A 22,393-nucleotide genomic window follows, 5' to 3' on the forward strand; every position below is an offset into this window, starting at 1 on the left:
GCTATTCTTAGGATTTTCCCTAAACCAGGCAAAGACCCTACCATAAAGTAAAATTTCAGACCAATATCACTGATGAATATGGATGCTAAGATTCTCAACAAGATCCTAGCAAACAGGATCCAACTGCACATTAAAAAGATTATCCACCATGACCAGGTGGGATTCATCCCTGGGCTACAAGGATGGTTCAACATTTGCAAATCAATCAATGTGATAGAACAAATTAATATGAGAAGAGAGAAGAACCACATGGTCCTCTCAATTGATGCAGAAAAAGCATTTGACAAAATCCAGCTTCCGTTCCTGATTAAAACGCTTCAAAGTATAGGGATAGAGGGAACATTCCTGAACTTCATCAAATCTATCTATGAAAGACCCACAGCAAATATCATCCTCAATGGGAAAAAGCTTGCAGCCTTCCCGTTGAGATCAGGGACAATACAAGGATGCCCACTTTCACCACTCTTGTTCAACATAGTATTAGAAGTCCTAGCAACAGCAATCAGATGACAAAGAGAAATAAAAGGTAGCCAAATTGGCAATGAAGAAGTCAAACTCTCTCTCTTCGCAGATGACATGATTCTTTATATGGAAAACCCAAAAGACTCCACCCCCAAACTACTAGAACTCATACAGCAATTCAGCAACGTGGCAGGATACAAAGTCAATGTACAGAAATCAGTGGCTTTCTTATACACTAACAATGAAAATACAGAAAGGGAAATTAGTGAATCGATTCCATTTACTATAGCACCAAGAACCATAAGATACCTGGGAATAAACCTAACCAAAGAGGTAAAGTATCTGTACTTGAGGAACTACAGAACACTCATGAAGGAAATTGAAGAAGACTCAAAAAGATGGAAGACCATTCCATGCTCTTGGATCAGAAGAATAAACATTGTTAAAATGTCTATACTGCCTAGAGCAATCTATACTTTTAATACCATTCCGATCAAAATTCTGCCTGTGTTCTTCAAAGAGCTGGAGCAAATAATCCAAAAACTTGTATGGAATCAAAAGAGACCCCGAATCGCTAAGGAAATGTTGAAAAACAAAAATAAAACTGGGGGCATCACGTTACCTGATTTCAAGCTTTATTACAAAGCTGTGATCACCAAGACAGCATGGTACTGGCGTAAAAACAGACACATAGACCAGTGGAACAGAGTAGAGAGCCCAGATATGGACCCTCAACTCTATGGTCAATTAATCTTCGACAAAACAGGAAAAAATATACAGTGGAAAAAGGACAGTCTCTTCAATAAATGGTGCTGGGAAAACTGGACAGCTATATGTAGAAGAATGAAACTCGACCATTCTCTTACACCGTACACGAAGATAAACTCAAAATAGATAAAAGACCTCAACGTGAGACAGGAATCCATCAGAATCCTAGAGGAGAGCATAGGCAGTAATCTCTTCGATATCAGCCACAGCAACTTCTTTCAAGATATGTCTCCAAAGGCAAAGGAAACAAAAGTGAAAATAAACTTTTGGGACTTCATCAAAATCAAAAGCTTCTTCACAGCAAAAGAAACAGTCAAAAAAACAAAGAGGCAACCCACGGAATGGGAGAAGATATTTGCAAATGACAGTACAGACAAAAGGTTGATATCCAGGATCTATAATGAACTCCTCAAACTCAACACACACAAAACAGGCAAGCATATCAAAAAATGGGCAGAAGATATGAAGAGAGACTTCTCCAATGAAGACATACAAATGGCTATCAGACACATGAAAAAATGTTCATCATCACTAGCCCTCAGGGAGATTCAAATTAAAACCACATTGAGATATCACCTTACACCAGTTAGAATGGCCAAAATTAACAAGACAGGAAACAACATGTGTTGGAGGGGATGTGGAGAAAGGGGAACCCTCTTACACTGTTGGTGGGAATGCAAGTTGGTGCAGCCTCTGTGGGGAACAGTATGGAGATTCTTCAAGAAATTAAAAATAAAACTTCCCTATGACCCTGCAATTGCACTCCTGGGTATTTACCCCAAAGATACTGATGTCGTGAAAAGAAGGGCCACCTGTACCCCAATGTTTATAGCAGCAATGGCCACAGTCGCCAAACGATGGAAAGAACCAAGATGCCCTTCAATGGACAAATGGATAAGGAAAATGTGGTCCATATACACTATGGAGTATTATGCCTCCATCAGAAAGGATGAATACCCAACTTTAGTAGCAACATGGACGGGACTCGAAGAGATTATGCTGAGTGAAATAAGTCAAGCAGAGAGAGTCAATTATCATATGGTTTCACTTATTTGTGGAGCATAACAAATAGCATGGAGGACATGGTGAGTTAGAGAGGAGAAGGGAGTTGGGGGAAATTGGAAGGGGAGGTGAATCATGAGAGACTATGGACTCTGAAAAATAATCTGAGGGGTTTGAAGTGTCGGGGGGGTGGGAGGTTGGGGTACCAGGTGGTGAGTATTATAGAGGGCACAGATTGCATGGAGCACTGGGTGTGGTGAAAAAATAATGAATACTGTTATGCTGAAAATATATTAATTAATTAAAAAACAACAACAACAAAAAACAGTGTAGTACTGGCATAAGGACAGACATACAATCAATGGACTAGAATTTAGAGGGAAGAATAAATCCATATGTGTAGGGCTAATTGATCTCCAACAGGGACACAAAGTTCATTCAGTGGAGAAAGAGTAGTCTCTTTGACATATGATACTGGCAGAACTGGATGTCCCTTGCAGAATAATGAAATTGGACCCTTAATTCCAACCACAAAAATTAACTCAAAATGGATCTAAGACCAAAATGTAAGAGCTAAACCTATAAAATTCTTAAAAGAAAACATAAAGGAAATCTCTGGGTTTGGCAATGGATATTAGATATGACACCCCAAACACAAAGAACTACAATAAAAAAGATAAGTTGGACTTAATCAGAATTAAAAATGTTTGTTCCTCAAAGAACACTGTGGAAAGAGTGAAAAGATAATCACAGTATGGAAGAAAATTTTTGCAACTTATATCTCTGATAAGAGTCTAGCATCCAGAATATAGAAAGAACTCCTACACCTCAACAACAGGAAGTCAATAAAATAAAATGGATAAAGGACTTAAATAGATATGCTTCCAAAGAAGATATATGGAAGGGCAACAAGCACATGAAAATATGCTCAACATCACTAATCATCAGGGAGATGCAAATCAAAACTACAATGAGATTCCACTTTGCACCCACTAGGATGGTTATAAATTTTTTTTAATGGAAATAAATAAGTGTTGGTGTAACTATAGAAAAATTGTAAATAACATACTTTGCTAGCAGGAATGTAAAATAGCACAGTCATTGTGGAAAACAGCTTGACAGTTTCTCAAAAAATTAAGTATAGGATTACCATATGGCCCAGCAATTTCAATCTTAATTCTAAATTCAAAGAATTGAAAACAGGTACTCAAACAAAATCTCCTACATAAATGTTCATCACAGCACTATTCACATTCACCAAAAGGTAGAAATAATGCAAATGTCCATGAAGTCATGAATGGATAAACATGTTGGTATATCCATACAGTGGAATATTACTCAGCCACAAGAAGGAAGTGCTGATACATGCTACAACAAGGATGACCATCAGAACCATTACACTGAGTAAAAAAAGCCAGACACATAAGGTCACAGATTGTGATTCCTGTAAATGAGCTATCCAGAGTCGGTGAATCCTTAGAGACAACAGTAGATTAGTGGCTGCCAAGGACTAGTGGGGAAGCAGAGTAGAGAGTGGCTGCCTCAAGAGCATAAGGGTCCTTTTTAGGTGATGAAATGCTTTGGAACTAGATAGACGTGATAGTTGCACAATATTGTAAATGTCACTGTAGTATTCAATTTAAAGTTGTTAATCTTAAAATTAATTAATTAATTAATTAGATTGTTAGTCTTATGCCTTATGAATTTTACCTCGATTTAAAAAACCCCGAACCTGAAGTTCCTTTCCCTTGTTTGCACAAGAAAGTAAAACTCCCCCCTTCATCTGGCATTCCACACTTTCTGTTACCAGGCCCAGTCTCTTTCCAACCTTGTCTCCTCCCACACCCCAAACTCATCACAGATGTACTGGCAGATGCAGGAAACTTCTTTGTTCTCACCCACCTCCACACCTTTGCACCTGAAATGTCCTTTCTTTCTCTTTCCTTCTTTGCTTGCCAAACTCCTACTTCTTCAAGGTTCTGCTTAGATTTACCCTCTCTGGAGAGAGCATTTCCCTCCCCTAATCTTATTCTTTAGTTCCAGCTGGAGTATAGATTTAACCGTAGGTTCCCACAACACCCTTCGCAAACTGCATTTGTCACATTGTCTTCTAATTATCTCCCTCTCCAAACTGTGAGATTCTCAAGAGCAGAAATTGTGCCAGAAATATCTCCTGGCAGTTGTCCTGGCACACAACACATGCTCACGAAGTGTTGAATTGATAAACTTTCTCCGGCATGATTTTTGCACCAAGCTTCTGTTTCTTTACTCCAGTCTGCAATCTAATAGACTCACGTTTCCTCATTGGTGTGGGCTGCTGGTCACCAGGAGCTCCAGGAGAGCGTGGGTCCTCATAAACACATCACCTTGGGAAAAACAGGTCAGCATTCATGCCCTTTTCCTAACGGATCAGGAATGCCATCTTTATTCAGTGAATTTAAGGGGGATTAGAACAGGAGGGCTTTGGAGTCAAAGGAATAAAATTCAAGTTCCTGTTGCACCATTCTCTTGTGCAACCTTGGCCAAGTCACCTATCCCCTATGGGATTCATTTTCCTTATCTCTAAAATGCGGATAAAAATAACTGCCAAGTCTTATTCCCAGAATCACTTGAGGATTAAAATGAAATCATTGTAGACAATGATTAATTGTATTTTTAAAATATTATAGGCCTTGAAGCTTTTCAAATCCATTCAGAACAGAAATTTAGAGTCAACCAAAACTGACCACCTTCCCAGTCACAGTCAGCAATCTTTTTACAGAACACATATGACTAAGTAAAAATTCTAACATGGTAAAGAAATAGGAATGATTATATATTCATCTTCATTATCTCCCTAAAATAGCATGATTGCAACTTATTCTTAGAAATAGCGATGTTCGGGGTGCCTGGGTGGCTCAGTGGGTTAAGCCGCTGCCTTCGGCTCAGGTCATGATCTCAGGGTCCTGGGATCGAGTCCCGCATCGGGCTCTCTGCTCAGCGGGGAGCCTGCTTCCTCCTCTCTCTCTCTCTGCCTGCCTCTCTGCCTCCTTGTGATCTCTCTGTCAAATAAATAAATAAAAATCTTTAAAAAAAAAAAAAAGAAAGAAAGAAATAGCGATGTTCTGGGGAGTTTCTGTCCCACATACATGAGTAACTGAGGCAACAGGAAGGATCTGGAGATCTGGCTAATCCCGCGATCCTGGTGTCTGATCTTTGACTGCATAGTAGGAAATGGGATGCTGTGGCATAATTATATGCGTGATCATGACACAATGAAAACTGTGTAGACTCCTACCCAGATCTGACAGTACAACAAAAATCCACCAAAAAGCGCTTCGTAGCTCGAGACTGGAGTAAACACTCTTTAGAAAATGGAGTTGATTTTGCTGTATTGAGGAATATTGTTTCATACTTTTCCAATGAGCTGTGTTTTTAACAATGTCATTCTTTCCCTGAAATATTCATAACCCATTTCATGACTCCCACTAGTGATAATTTAAGGATCAGCTTAACTTAGCCATTCATCATAAAAACCTAGACTCAATTAAGATGGGCGACTTTTCCTAGCCACGGTTTATCATTTTTTCTTTGCCACTAATGGCTACCCCATGATGATAGTAAAATGAATATATAAAGGCAATTATTAAGTGGTTATTTTGGGCTCCTTTCATATTTGCTTGCTCTGAAATAAAAAGCAAATTTAGTGTAAAGCTATTCTTGTCATAACCTGTCATAAGAACATGAAAAGGTCTAAGAAAAAGTTTTAGGCCATGTGCGTCATGAGAGTTTGATAAAAGTGAAGGGATGGCCATTTCTCAAAATAGCAGAAATATTGTCTTCTACTTTCAGGTTTGAAATAGTCTGAAAGCTGTTCTCTTTTCCATCACAATTAAGAGCTGCTTATATTTCTTCCCTCTTCCTTCTGCCTGTCCTTACCCACAAAGCAAAGCATAACTAGAGAAAAGAAAGTGAAAAACACATAGACACTAACTTTTCCTGGGCAACAGCAGCTTACAAGTTGCACAGAATATTCTGGAAATACAGCCAACTTTCTTCAATTCCAGCTTTGCTTGAATCTGTGCAATAGTAAATTAGCGACAGTGATAGCGTGAGCAAGGGACAGATGATGCATGAAGGCTAAGTAAGCCTAAGTTTAGATCCAACTCTAAATATTGAGCAATTACCGACTGTCTACAAAATTAATACTAAATTCTTATGCAACCTGGCACAGAGCAGGGAAGAGCAGTGGAATAGAATGACCAAAGAAGATGAAAGATGTAGATTTTCTGAATGAGGAGAGATTGGAAGTTAACGTCAAAACTGCATCACCTACAATGTTTAAATTAAGTGTTAAAGAAACTCCAAAACATGACAGTTACGGAAGGCTTTTCCAATGGGTGTAGAATATTCAGTCTCTGACTTCCTCTTCTAGTCCCCTATCCCGACTAGACATAGCCACACTGGCCCAAAACATATCTTTACCCAGGTCATATCCTCAGCAAATGCCTATTCTTTCTTCATGACCCAGTTCACTTCTCATCTCTTTTGTGAACCCTTCTTTGATTCCCCCCATGTTGTACTTCATGGTATCATAGGGCTTTGTTCATCTCCTCCTTAAAACATTTATCACACTAAATTGCAAAACCTTGAAGTACTTGTCTATTCCCCACATCTTATATCTTTGTGCTCCTTGGACTTAGCAAATTGTCCAGCATTGAGCAGAAGCTCATAAATGTTTGTTGAACAGTTAGTGGATCTCCCATACCTCCTCTCACCAGCAAGGTATCTACCTCCACAACAGCCTTGAAATCTCAGTTCCTATTTCCTACAGGAAGTCCCAGATGATAATCCTCTTTGAGATACTAACATAGGGAACTAGTCAGGAAGTTTCGGCTGCGAGATCTTAACAGCATCATTAACTGTAGTTATGGGGAACATGCTAGATGCCTAACTAAGGGCAGAATGTAGGGTCTTGCGGTCTTGATTACCAGTGAATTTATCTCAAAGAAAACCAAAAGGTAGACTGGAAAGTCTACATATAATAAGTTCATGGATGCTCTGCTCTACTCAAGTGGTAGAAGTGGGTAAAACAATTAGACAAAATAAAATACCACCCTGCATGCTTTAAGATTCTTCAGCAGACTTTCTAGTGAGGATGTATGATGAGGATTGATAGAGAAGGGGGGGGATATCTGATTTGTTATAAGTCTAGGTTTATCATAGCAAATAGACACTGTGCTCTTCTAGCATGGTCTGTTGTGCCCAAAGCATGGTTGCATTGCTTACTTTATTCCTTGTTGTTCCTCGTCCATTTCCTGCCCAACTCTGCCTTGCTCTGTGCCTAGGAAGCTGCCTGGGATTGAAACACCATCAGCTACCTTGCCTCCTGGGAGTCACCAGCCAAGGTCATAAGGCTGAGGGACTGCTGTCTATTTCCCCTGCCCCTGCCCCTCTCAGGCTTCCAGGATAACCCCTCTTCCCCATGCTTCCAACTCTCCCCAGACTTGTAATCCTTTTCCTGGTGGAGGTGCCTTCTATTTCCTGGAAAGAGATTGACTGATTGATAAATCACCTGCTCACAACTGGAAAGATATGTGGATAGCCCATTGATTCTTACCCATTTCAGAAAGATCACAAGCTCTGATGGAACAACAGATAGTTCCTCCTGGTGATTGTTTGGAACACTGATAATTTGGCCCCACCAGAGACAAATGTCTGAAGCTGCACCTCTCCTTACTACCACAACTGACCTCTTCAGACAAGAGCTGTGCAACCCTGGACCACTTCCCTTTAGTTCAGTAAACCTGCTCTAAGCAACTTTACTGGTTCATTGGTGTCATTTTTAACAAAGAGAGTGACTGTCTGGGGAGGCTTGTATGATTATGTGTTATCTGTGTCAGATTTTACTTATATTCTTTTGTTTAAAAACACAGTGGATTCCCTTGGGATTATTACTGACACAGAACCACATTTTTCAAAGATTCTTTCATTCTTGGCAGAAAAGCATCTCACCTGGTCTCTGCTCATTTTTCAAATGGCTTGAGTTTCTTCATTACTTGCACCTTCCCATCCCTCCCTTTCCAGATGCTGAACGCTCATAGCAGATCCCATAGGCACGAGGATGGTGGTGCCTGTCACTTCTAAGTGATACTTCTAAGTGCCTTTCTCTAGGAAGTCAGATTCTTTTGGGAGTTAGCGATGACGAATGCCAAAAATTGCTTTTCAGATGTTTGGGGTTTAATGAAACACAGGCTATGCACTGCCAGGTAGCACCAAGTTTCATTTTAAAGCTTTCCATATGTTACCATGTATTTGCCTAAAATACTAGCTTACGTTACTGTGCCTTTCTGTATTCCTAAGACTCCAGCCATTTTAAAACCCATTTAAAAAATATCCACCACCAAAAGAAAATAAAAAAAATAAAGTCCTTAGGCAGTTGCATTCAGGTAGGAACAAAGGATTTAATTTGAGGCTCAAAAGTAATTAGGCTTATAGGAATTCCAAGCACGGCCTGGTACCATACTCCTGAAAATTCCTTTGCACAAATGTTCTTCTCATTGTTTTAAAATAATAGTTTCATATATAAATAATACTCACTACCTCAACTGTATTCAGAGACGCAAACCCTGGGGTTATTGAGGTGAATAGCTATTCTCAGCTCTGGGTCCGTGAAAACCTGATTTTTTGGAGTCTGATGGCTTTGAGTTAGTTGGTACTCTCTGGGTTTCTGTAACAATCATGGAGGCTATTGCCCCCCACCCGCCTCAGAGGGTCAGAAGACAACCTTTACTTGTTCTGTCTAGGATTTGCCACTAGCAACTAATTAGTATAACAAGAGGGAAGGAAGAAATAGCACCACTCCTTCCCTTGGGGACATCTAAGAAATCAGGAGTACACCAGGTAAGGTAAGCCCACTACAGCAAGCAAAGTCCATATGAAGAACATGTTCCCCAACACTATTAGAATGGCCAATGAGGAATGCAGGCCAAAAGGTTTTATTCTGATCCTCTTCTTGTATGTCTAGGAAAAGAGCTGATCAAAATGAATTTGAGTTCACTTTACCACAAAGCCCTTCTACATTGCCATGGCTAGAAGCGTGTTCATTACAGTCATGAAGACCACTGGGGTCTATAGCATTGTATTTCAAACACATTATATTATAAGTTAAATAAGCAGTTATTGAACCTATAAAACTGTATCTACTGAGCACTCTACCAAATATCAGGGTTCAGGAATACAAGTAAATAATCAAATATAGTTCCTGACCTTAAGTTTACCACCTGGCTGATTTAAAAGCAATCATAATCAGACAATATGATTTGGGAGATAAATAAATTCATATCCAACACACAAAGTAACACAGTACGGATTGAGTCCATTGGAGCTAAGGTAGACAACCATGTTAGAATGGGATTGAAAGGGGGAGCCTGAGTCAGTTAGGTGTCTGCCTTTAGCTCAGGTCATGGTCCCGGTGTCCTGGCAGTGAGCCCAGTGTCAGGCTCCCTGCTCAGTGGGAAGCCTGCTTCTCCCTCTCCCTCTGCCTGCCCCTCCCCCTGCCTGTGCTGGCACGCTCTCTCTCTCTCTCTCTCTCTGTCAAATAATACATAAAATCTTTTAAAAAAATGTGATTGAAATGATCAAAATGCTTCCTGTCATCTAATTTTTTGGTAGTAGAATTTGTGTCTCTCAAGCAAAACTCAGCCTTCCTTCCAAAGCTGCAATTTTTTCCCTTTTCTTCAGGAAAAACTAAGCTGGCTGGGATGCTCAGTTTAGGTAAATGGCCTTTTTAAAAAAATTTTTTTAAATAATTCTACTTTACTTAGAACCCAATGCAAGTTCTCCCAGACCTAAGGGAATAGTTTTCAAAGTATATTTTAAGGGTCTCCTACATCAAAATCAACTGAATGCATGTTAAAATTCAGTTCTCTGGACTGTACCACCCCCAAGACCTACTAAACTAAGCTGGTGGAATAGCTCAGAATCTTAATTTTATTAAGTATCCCAGGCTGCTATGCTTCTGCTACCTACAGTTTGGGAACCACCAGTTAAGGACCTGTGCTGATTTGGGGGACATCTTCCTAACCTTATTCTTACCAAAGAAATCTGTATTAAGAATCATTCCAGTTTAAAAATTATCCCTGCTAAACCCTCCTACACTGTTGGTGGGAATGCAAGCTAGTGCAACCACTCTGGAAAACAGCATGGAGGTTCTCAAAAAGTTGAAAATAGAGCTACCCTATGACCCAGCAATTGCACTACTGGGCATTTATTCTAAAGATACAAACGTAGTGATCCGAAGGGGCATGTGCACCCAAATGTTTATAGCAGCAATGTCCGCAATAGCCAAACTATGTAAATAACCTAGATGTCCATCAACAGATGAATGGATAAAGAAGATGTGGTATATATATACAATGGAATACTATGCAGCCATCAAAAGAAATGAAATCTTGCCATTTGTGATGATGTGGATGGAACTAGTGTGTATTATGCTGAGCGAAGTAAGTCGATCAGAGAAAGACAACTATCATATGATCTCCCTGATATAAGGAAGTGAAGACGCAACGTGGGGAGTTTGGGGGGAAGGAAAAGAATAAATGAAACAAGATGGGATCGGGAGGGAGATAAACTGTAAGAGACCCTTAATCTCGCAGAACAAACTGGGGTTGCTTGTGGGGAGGGGGGTCAGGAGAGGGTGGTTGGGTTATGGACATAGGGGAGGCATGTGCTATGGTGAGTGCTGTGAAGTGTGTAAACCTGGCGATTCACAGACCTGTATCCCTGGGGCTAATAATACATTATATGTTTATAAAAAAACTTTTTTAATTAAAAAAAAAGACACACATAAAAAATTATCCCTGCTAGTTATCTCTTTTCTTTTAATTATTTATTTATTTGAGAGAGAGAGAAAGAGAGAGCAAGCAGGGAGAGGGGCAGAGGGAGAGGGAGAGAGAATCTGAAGCAGACTTCCACTAAGCACAGAGCCTGACTCAGGCTCCATCTCAGGACCCTGAGATCATGACCTAAGCCAAAACCAAGAGTCGCATGCTTAACTGACTGAGCCACCCAGGCACCCCTAGCTATATTCTTTCTTATGCTGCAGGAATTATTAGTCCCAAGCCTTTGGATTTCTACAAAATCCATGGATGGGTTTTAAGACAAAAATCCCTAAACGTGTATTCAAAATTGCGTGCAGGCATATGCTTTTGTCAGGGGTAAGATTCCACAGATATTCCATAGGTAACTTTAGATTATCAAAGGAGCTCAAAGACACAAAATAGCCCACCACTATATGGAAGTGATCATATGTAAACTGTAGTTCCCAGTTGTTGAAATTTCCCTCTGGAAGCAGTACACACATAGATACTAAGCAACATAAGCAACAGAATTTTCAAGCTAGGAAAATGACTCAATGTTTATTGAGCACCGTGGCTGACTAGGGTGCGGTGAACACATTCATTTCTCACAACACCTCTTTAGCTCCTATAAGTGGGGAGTAGCACTATTGCTCTTTATATCGCTAATAACAATAGTTTATTGAGCACTTACTATTGGCCAAGTTTATTCTAAGCACTTTGCATATAGAAGCTCATTTAAATCTTACAACACCTCTCTATAAAGGGCTTTCTGCTATTCCCTCCTTTTATAGATGAGGAAACCAAGACTTGACTTGAAGTTCTCTTCCCTCCTCTCTGCATCCTTAATAACAATAGTAGCAATAATAATAATAATAGTAATAATAATAGCTAACTTTCACTGAACTCTTATGTGCCAGGTGCTAGGCAAAGCACTCATTTCATGGAAGACGAAACCAAGGCTGGAAAATGGTAAGTAGCCTTCCCAAAGTCACATAGTCAGCAAGCAGTAGGCTGAGCCAGGATTCAAACTTCACTCTGGCCAGAGAGCCCACACCTAGCCGTGCTTTCTATTGCCACAGTTCTGACCTCTGCCTTACTGAGGAATTACTGATTTGGGGGGCCTAAATTTCCATGGGTACCCACCTCAGTCCAGTGGGTTTCCTTTCTTTCCTCTTTTCAAAGCTCCGTTCACACTGCAGGCTGCTGGGAGTAGCTCCAAGTCTCCACAAACATCCCTATGGCCACCTTAAGTCATAGATGGGTCCCAGGTGACAGTGTGCCCAGCCACCCTGGGCTCTACCTGGGTTCCCAGACCACACAAGGTCACACCAGTTGCTCTGGGATGTCGGAGCTCTCAGTTACAAACACAGACCCAATAGGACCCGACAGCCTGGCTGGCTCACAGGAGAACAGGGCAGTATCGCATTTCAAATATTGCCTCTGCCTCCTGCTTGGAGACCATTGAGAGCCCGGTTAAAAAAATACAGTCACGACTCTCCTCTGGCCGGGGCTGTTGACTTTGTTAGGTGAGATCTCTTGAGGAATATAAAAAGCAAGAGAAAGAGTGTCAAAGAGGAAAAACAATAGGTGGATAGATAGGGTCATGCAGAAGTCATGCAGAGAACAGCCTGGCCACAGTGTTCTGCTCAGTTTAAACGTAGGGTTTAAGAGCCTAAGGCATTAATCAATTCCTTTTAATCCCTTCCCGACTGTACAATGTTTACTTGCACAGTGGCTTTTAATTCAGTTTGTGTCTATGTGTGTGTGTGTGTGTGTGTGTGTGTGTATAAAAGAGGCTAAACTATGACTCAAAAAATCTTGACAGTATCCGACGTTCCCAGGGACCAGCGAACACACAGCAAAGGCTTTGTGTTCTGAGCACACAACGTTTGTGTGGCTGACCATCAGTGATGCCCGGCTTTTAATGTTACGCAAGACTTTTTCCTTCCTTTACTCACCACTTAGCGACTGTGCTGATTCAACGTTTTATAGATGCATAAATTTTCCTTTAGAAGCGGTGCCGAGAATGTGTGCCTCCCTGGGCCAGTTTCTTATTGAAATCAGATGATGCGGACAGGATGCGCTCACATTTCAGTGAGAGGCTGCCCCCTAGTGAAAATCTGCTGCTACACAGTCCACCTACGAATTTATTATGGCGAGCACTGCAGAGGTTTCTGGACACAAAGGAGAAATGTCCTTCGGTTGCCAGGGATGTGACAGCATTGTGTAATTTAACCATCAATCAGGTGTTGCTTTCCTTTCAACTTCCCCCTGCCTATTTTTGTTAGTTTCAGTCTTTAGTTCTCTAAAGTTTCCTTTGATATTTCAAGACGTCTTTTTAAATACATATACAAAATAAAAATGAAAATATAAATAAAACATAGTAAAATATAAATAAAAATATCTTTGTGAAACCAAGTGAAAGATGATGACCAGTGCCCCTTGCTTGTTGTCTTGATGGTGAGCTGTGTGGGTAATTCCATTTCTACTTACCGCATTTGGCTATTTCATGGTATTCTTTCCTATCTAGGGCAGCTACGTAAAGTAAATTATTTTTGCTTTTAGGAGATGACTGTATCAGCATTCAAAAAACTTTAGTGTTCACTGTCTCTATTTTTAATTGAAGCCTAGCTTTGTCCTCAAATGAAGGTCTATGAAACAATTCGGATGAGGCATTTTTGCATCGTGCATTACAAGCCTTAAATCAATACTACTATTATTACAAAATTCTCTATTTTAGACAAAAAGTACTTTGACTGTTAAACAAGATTACAGTTAGTGTTTTGTTTACAGTTTATTTCTACATTGTTATACAAAGATGAAATCGTTTGCATGACAAAGTTAAACACAGTCTCTCCATTAAAAGCTAGTATCTAGACACTTGAAAACAGTAGCAAATTTGTCCTTCTTTGTTATTCTATTCCTCCATCTCCCAGCCCTCCCATCTATCTGACATCAGTAGAAGGAATGCTCTGTTATCTGCATTAACTTGTTTGAAACTTTTAAGACTTAAAGGTAAAAAATCAATGATTGTGAACAACGGTTGTATTATCTGGGTGTTTGGAAATTCACTCTTCTCTGCTTCTATCTAATTTTGTAGAGATGCCATCTAAGATTAGAATCAAAGGGTGCTCTTCATTTTATTTGGTGATTTTTCCCTGGATTTTATGCTCTCTAGAATCAAAATTCTTTAGTTTCTCCCACTCCTGTATACTGATAAATATCCTCCATTTTGTTAGTGCCTAAGGACTAATTTGGGTAAAACTCACAACAACACTGGGAGCAAGGTATTAGCATACTCTCTTTAGAGATAATGAGACTTGGCTCAGAGAAGTTGGGTCACCTTCCCGAGGACACACAGCTCATTAAGAGCCATCAGAATTCAAACTTGGGCCAATGGAGGCCAAGCCCTGTGCTCTTTCTCATCCTGCCTAGGCTTTCTATTCACTAAATCATAAAGGCATAGGTCATATTGTCTTCATCTTAAGAGAGAAGATTATATCCAGAAAGAACAAAAAGTTGGGAAGTACACACAAACATCAGCATTTCTCCTCTGAGATGTTCTAAATTAAGGGAAGTGACGCTCATTGATCTTGGGGAAGAGTGAATGAGAGCTGTCCCTAAGGCAATGAGGAGGACTGGTAATGCAGCTCCCTGGTGATTCTCACCAAGGCTGCAGCCTTTTCCCTAGCAATGAGTAAGTTAGGGAGGTGAAATTTCTCTGCTTACACAAAGACGTTGTCATAATGGAAAAGAAGGGGACTTCAGACAGACGTTGCTAAGAGCAGATGGTATTATCTGAAACAACAAACAAACAAACTGCCCCTTGTGGGATTACTCGTGGGAGCTCAAAAAGCTACTGGAACAACAATATCCATAAACTGTGATTCGGAATTGGATTTGAAATTTCACGGCTGAGGGAACATTGACAGTATTTTTTTCCTTCAGTTATTAAACTGAGTGGGTTTTTTTTTTAATTTATTTTTATTTTATTTTATTTTATTTTTTGCTTTGTTTCGTTTTGTTCTGTTTGGGTCCATTACCTACACTCTCAGGATGAACAACAACAAAGGATCCTTGCTTCAGGAAGTTTCTGAAGCTCACCAGAATGCTCAATCTGCCTTTAAAGAAAGCATAGTAAGGTGATCTGTAGTTATTTTTCTTTTTAAAAATATGAATTCAGTTATAAAAAGAAGCAGATTGTGGTCAAGTAAGTAATCGTTCAGCAAGTATTCTCTCATTGTCTTTGGGAGGAATATACCTACTTCCCTTCCCAGTTGTTTTCTTTGCCCGTGTGATTTACTGTGGCCCAAGGAAGGTGGGTGGAAGTTAAGAGTATGCCAGGTGCAAGTCCAAGCTTGGAAAGCATCATGTGTTTGTGCTCAATATTCTTGTCCTCATGTCTGTGCACTAACACCTGTACACTTACTCATAGGATAGAGTCTCACTAAAAGGACTCTGGCTCTGTTATCTCATTTCCCAGGCACTTTGCAGTATGCAGGGTGAAATTGCTATAAGTTAACTTGCTGGTAACAAGGCAAAAGGTAATTCCATCAGGGAAGGAAAAGACAGAAATACCGTAAAAAGGTAACACACAAGGTTTCAAAATCATAGGAGTCCACGACAAATTAATAGGAAAATAATAGCCCTGAATGGGTCATTTTTCCAATAGGTAGCAAATAAAATAGAGAAGTTACATCACTTCCAGAAAATTTACTTCAAAAATTGTTTAAAACAGTAGTGCTTAGGGTTTTTTTGGAGTATAGTCTATTTTGAAAAACGTCTAAAAAATATGGATTCTCTCTTTGGAAGAATGCATGTGAGGAAACCCCATAGAATCTTCCATAGAATTTTAGGAAGGTGGGTCCCTAGAACTGATTCATGAACCCTGCATTTTAAGCCACTATTTTAAAATAAAAAAAGAGTTTTACTTCCAGGAGAGGCCTAATTGAATTACTGGATCTTTTAAAATATATCTTTCTGTGAAACATAATTCCAGATAAATGAGGTCTCCTGGAATTCATAAAGCTATGAAAGGCCTTTGCCAATCACCACCCTATTACTTGCTAGACTGGGCCTGGAAGAGATTAATGATTTCACATCTCTTAGGACTTCATGTGATACATTCCCACATCTCTCAACTTCATTTTTATGAACTTCAAGTTTACAAGAGCTTAATAATTAGATCATTGTTCTATACCCTTGTAATCCAAGCTTTCTTGTCACTGTTCCATTGCTTGTTAGGAAAACAGAAAGCCATTGGATCCATTTTATTCTTTTTGGTAATACAATAAGGGATTCTGTCTCACATCTGCCCCTTAACTTTAATGCCTTCTGTGAAATATGAGGCATCCATCTTGCTTTTGCTTATGGAAACCCCTACTTTATGAGTCGATATTAAGTTTTCAATCTCAGAGCCTTGAACATTTATTTCTACAACCCCTTATTCTCTCATCCAAAAAAGAAAGAAAAAATAGCCCCAAACTGACAGTTACTGTTATAGATATCACAAGAGTTCACCATTCTGCAGCTACAACTGCTAGTTCTTAGGACAAATTTACAGATTTTTAAAAACCAAGGCGGGAGTACAGCAATGACTTTTAGTAAGATTACTATTTTGTGGTGCCATTATGACTAATAATACCTTAATATTATTACATTTTCAAAACACATCTATATTTTATTTAAGTTATTACATTTTCCAAAAAGGGAAGAGAAATAACTATTATAGCATGCCTACTATGCACCAGCACTGACTTGATTCCTTGGACACGTATCTCATTAAATCCCCATAGCACCTGATAAAATTTGAATTATTATTCCCATTTTACAGATGATGAACCTGAAATCAAAGAAATGAAGTGACTTGCTCAAGGTCACACTACATAAGTGACAGTGCAAACTCTTTTTTTTTATGTTGTTAGTCACCATACAGTATGTCATTAGTTTCTGATGCAGTGTTCCATGATTCATCATTTGCCTATAACATCCAGTGCTCCATGCAATCTGTGCCCTCCTTAATACCCATCACCAGGTTCACCCATCCCCCCTACTCCCCTTTCTCCAAAGCCTTCAGATTGTTTCCTGGAGTCCATAGTGTCTCATGGTTCGTGTCTCCCTCTGACGACCCCCTTTCATTTTTCCTTTCCTTCTCCTAATGTCCTCCATGTTATTCCTTATGCACCACAAATAAGTGAAGCCATATGATAATTGACTTTCTCTGCTTGACTTGTTTCACTTAGCATAATCTCCTCCAGTCCTGTCCATGCTGATGCAAAAGTTGGGTATTCATCCTTTCTGATGGCCAAGTAATATTCTATTGTATATATGGACCCCATCTTCTTTATCCATTTAATTGTTGAAGGGCATCTTGTCTCTTTCCACAGTTTGGCTACTGTGGACACTGCTGCTATGAACATTGGTGGGCATATGGCCCTTCTTTTCAACAGTGGAAACTCTTACATCCAGATCTATCTCAGTTCCATCATATCATTGTTGGAGAACAGAAATGACAGGGAGGTTTTTATACACTTTTTGAAAAAAATCAAAAGGATTATCATGTAGAAAAAAAGAATAAAATTGTTCTTTGTAAGTCCAAAGAACATTCAAAAGATGGGATTTACACCAATGGGTGAATATAAGAGGAGGCAGACTAGGGCTCAATATTAGGATGTTGATGAATGTCCCTGAGAGTATATTGTGCCCACCAAGTTCTGAAATTGATCAAAAAAATTAAAATTGATTTTAAAAAAAGAAAAAGCCCACTCAAATACAAAGCTGGGGATCTGAGTACAGATAGAACTCTCTTTTGACCACTTAGCTTCACAGAGTCCCTGCCCTGCAACAGCACCAAAGAAACAGAGATTTCACCACGGGAGGCCTGAGGCAACCTTACAGATTCCTAGTGACCCCCTCAAAACATGGGGAACAAACTGACGCCTTCCTTAAGGCCAAGTGTTTAAACACAGCTCTGTGAGGGCTGGAAAAAACTACAGGAGCCTCACAGTAGAGTGAAGAAACCCTGTGCTTGGGGTTTGGGTGTCAAAGTGTGACCCACAGATTTCTGGAGGTCACTGAGACCTTCTCTGGACATCCCTGAGGTTAAAACTATTTTCATAATAATACTAAGATATTGTTCACCTTTTTTACCATGTTGACATTTGCACTAATGATGAAAAAGCAATAGTGAGTTCAACTGCTGATGCCTTAACACAAATCAAAGTAGGGGCACCAAACTGTCCTAAGTCTTTGTATTCTGCACCACCATACCCTCAAAGTTTTGTTTAAACATCAATTTCACTTAAGAATGTCCTTGATGGAGGCCCCCGGGTGGCTCAATCAGTTAAGTGTCCACTTTGGGATCAGGTCATGATCCCAGGGGTCCTGGGATGGAGCCCCACATGAAAATCCCCACTCAGCGGGGAGTCTGCTTGTCCTTCTCCCTCCCTGCTCCCCCCACTTGCTCTCTCTTTCTCGCTCTAAAATAAATAAATTAAATCTTTAAAAAAAAGAATGTTTTTGATGATACAGTGTTATTAAATTTATTAAATCTGGTCCCTTGATTATAAGTATTTTTAATAGTCTGTGTAATGGAATAGAAAGTGTACATAAAGCATTTCTGCTGCATTTCAAAGTATAATGATTGAGTTAAGTACTAGCACAGGGGCTACTGAGTTGCAAACTGCACCAGCTGCCTTTTTCTTGGAGTATCATTTTCAACCCCAGCAGACTGAAAGATAAATTATGATTATTCAGACCTCAATATTTGACAAACTTGAGTGTTTTCTAGAAAATGAACCAACTGAGCCTGATATTTCAAAAAAAAAACACAAAAATTGACAGAATTTGTTGCCCGTACAATTCAAGCTTTCAAGCAAAAATTAGAATTCTGGAAAACTTGCATCCAATACTGTGATCTTGATATCTTTCCAGTATTCAAGACTTTTCTCAACATTTGGAATATCTGCATAACTAAATGAATCCATTTTCCAAATGACTAATGCATAATGTTATGAAATCATGCATAGGTAGAAGACCCAGTCAGCGTGCAAAATAGACCAATGGATTTTAATGTAACAGAATATGAAAAGTTGATTCCTATAGTTTTAGATTGCACACTGCAACTAACACTTAATAAACTATCACTTACTGAGTTTTGGTATAGTATTAAAGAAAAATATGGGCTGTTATCTGAAAAAAACTATTAAATATTCCTCTCTTTTCCAACTTTATATCTGCATGAGGCCAGATTATGTTTTAATCCAACAGATTGAATGCAGAAACAAAGGAGAATCCAGTTATATTCTATTAAGTCAGTCATTAAAGAGATTTACAGAAATGTTTTTTAAAGCTATTTTCACTGACTTCTTTATTTTGCAAAATAGTTATTTTCATAAATAATATGTCATTTAACTAACATGATGTTTTTTAGTTTTTAAATGAATGTTTCAAGATCCCCTCTTATATAAACCAATATAATAAATATTAGTAAGCATAATCCACAAAAACAAAATTATTTGGTCTTCAATAATTTTTCAGTGTGTCAATGGCTCCTGTTTGCGAACTGCTGGTCCACGTCAATAATGTGAGATAAATGGGGACTTGGACACTGTAGTGGGTACCAATGTGAAAAGAGGCTATGCCCAGGACCCAGGCAGGACTGGATATTGCAGGGAGCATCAAAATACCACATTCTCCAAGACCAGATGCCTCTTAGGTACCCTGATACCATGTAAATATGCATGGCATTTAAACCTTCCACTAGGAAGATGGATTTGACTGAACTGTTGAGTTTACAACCTGAAATAATTAAAAACCCTGGAACTGACTAGATTAATTTTTCTGTCACTAGGTACAATGGCAACTTAAGAGAGACACTCCTGTTCAATCAGTGAGAAACAAAGAAAGTTATATTGTTTGTAGACATACTTATATGGCTCTGAGACATCCCAGCTCCTGGAGTCAATTATAGCCTCCAAGTAGGAGCAAAACGACCACTGGGTAGAGGTGATGTAGGGGCTTCTGCTTGAGGGGAAATTAAGACTATGGGTGCTCAATGTCCTTTCCCAAATCTTCAGAATTCTACATGTTCTCATATTTGATCTTACAAAAACCTTTGTTAAGTAGATAAAATGTTATTATTCCTTTACAGAAGGAGAGATCAAGACCCAGAAGGCACAAGTCTACCAGGGCTAGCCAGGGTAGTAAATCCTCCAAAGGCTCCACAACTTAAACAGAAAATGTGTGATCAGCTGGGGGGCTGCTAAGTCTCTGAAATAACTTAATTCCCTCTGACTTTAACTGAACAGATGTTCAATCCATACCTATCAAGAACAGAGAGAACATTAAGATGAACCAGGGCAGTCTCCATTCTCAAGGGACTCTCAGTTCAGGTTGGATGGAAGGTATGCTCCACTGAAAGTAGAATAATGTGTTATAGAAATGAAGAGCAAAATGGAATTCATTCTGATACTAAGAATTAATGTTAATATTTCCAACACTCAGTTCTAGGTCAAATAGAAATATTCAATCATTTCTCCATAACCTTCTTCCCAGTGGAGAGTCTGGCCACTAGGCCGGTTTGAAGACACACACCAGATCTGATGAAATGTAGCAGAACACAGATCTTTCTACTCTACATCCCTGGGGGGCCCTCCACAGGATTTCACTACAACCCATCATTCACAGTCCATAATGACATTGGTGCCCAAAGTAATTGTGCAAGTGGTTATTTTTCTTGCATGCTCATGAGAATTGGCAAGAAGGCAAAGTATTTTGCATGAGGAAATAACAGTGTGTTAAACCAAATTGCCCCAGCAGTAGTCTCTTTTTCCTCTTTTCCAGGATCCCTGACTTTTGTGACTTTGGCTGGTGAGTGGGGTGCATTCTGTTCCTGGGGTGACTTACTATTTCTCATCTCCTTCTCCCTACATGCATCAAGGGTAGCCAACAGCTTGGTATTCTGAAAATATGCTTCCTGGCTGCTCTATCTCATCCAAAGTTTATTATTTCTGCTGCTTTTTCAAGTGCAATTAATATTAAAGCCATGAGTGCTGTAGATGACTGATCGTGCTAAGCTTTATATTTGGGTCCTAGACACAGTAAATAAATCAGTTTTTTCTTTTGTTCACTAAGGCATAATTTGTGTTAGGAACTTCAGTCAATCATCTAAAAATACACATGTATTTTGCAATAGCTGTTATATTTTATATATTGATTACCCCCACCAACCCAACTCTCCTTCCCCTCCCTTGGAAGAAAAATAAGACACTGTGTGTCAGTAACATAATAAAATGAAAAACAGATGTCCATGGTTAATGGTATACCAAAAGAGAACTATGCACATCTGAAAAGAGAGGAAGAAAAAAGATAACACAAGCCTTAGTATTTGGCTTTACGTGAATATTTGATTCCCCAAAGGTGTGAACTATAGTTTAACAAATGGAAGGAAAGAACTTCTGGGAATGGTGTCCTCTTTCTCCTTCAGATGTGTGAGTATCTAAATGGTTTATTTATACAGAGTGCGATGTATTGATTACATTATGCTGAATAATATGTGATACAGTAACCATTAAATGTATTCTGATTTCTTCTGGTTCTCTTCTGTTCTAAAATAACCTCTTAATTTTCAGACTGTGATGAAGCAATGTTATCAAAATTGAATTATATAGCTGACCTATAATTGAATATTTGGTTCCAACCCAGGAAGAAGTAGTCCAGAAAGACTGTGCTAAATGACAGTTGTGTCTGAGTGAGAAAAATTTGGGATCTTCCCCTAGGCTGAGGTGTACCACACTAACACCCTCTCAGAGCATCACTGAGCAAAATGTAAGGGGTAGAAGACTCCCTTGAGAGGATCTGGAAGCATTATTTCTGTTAGGGGAATGGGTGCTCCAGGACTATGGAGACCATTTTTGTGTTGTTCACCATTTTATCCCCAGAGCCTAATATAGTAGTCTATAGGAGTTGCTCAGTAGTTGTCTGTTAAGTGAATGAATGAAAGGAGCCATTTAAATGGCAGGGCAACAAACCACAGCAGATCATGGACTCTGGTGGTTCCAGAAGATCCGCAAATAAAGCAGGCAAGGTGTTGCTGAGCCCCGGGTGACAGAGGCATAACAGTGGTAGACTAGATTTGACTCTACGGACTCTCATGAGCCACAAGTGTGTACCTTTTCCCAACTCTGCATTCAGTGACTTGAGGTAGGCAGTCTGAAATTGGCCATGGTGAAGGGATATCAACATAAATCAGCCTTTTTCTCTAAGAGTCAGTTTACCATCAGTGGTAACTGCCATAGCTACTAAACCTTGTTACCTCAGAA

The sequence above is a fragment of the Neovison vison genome, chromosome 3 (assembly GCF_020171115.1).
Source record: "Neovison vison isolate M4711 chromosome 3, ASM_NN_V1, whole genome shotgun sequence".
Lineage (NCBI taxonomy): Eukaryota > Metazoa > Chordata > Mammalia > Carnivora > Mustelidae > Neogale > Neogale vison.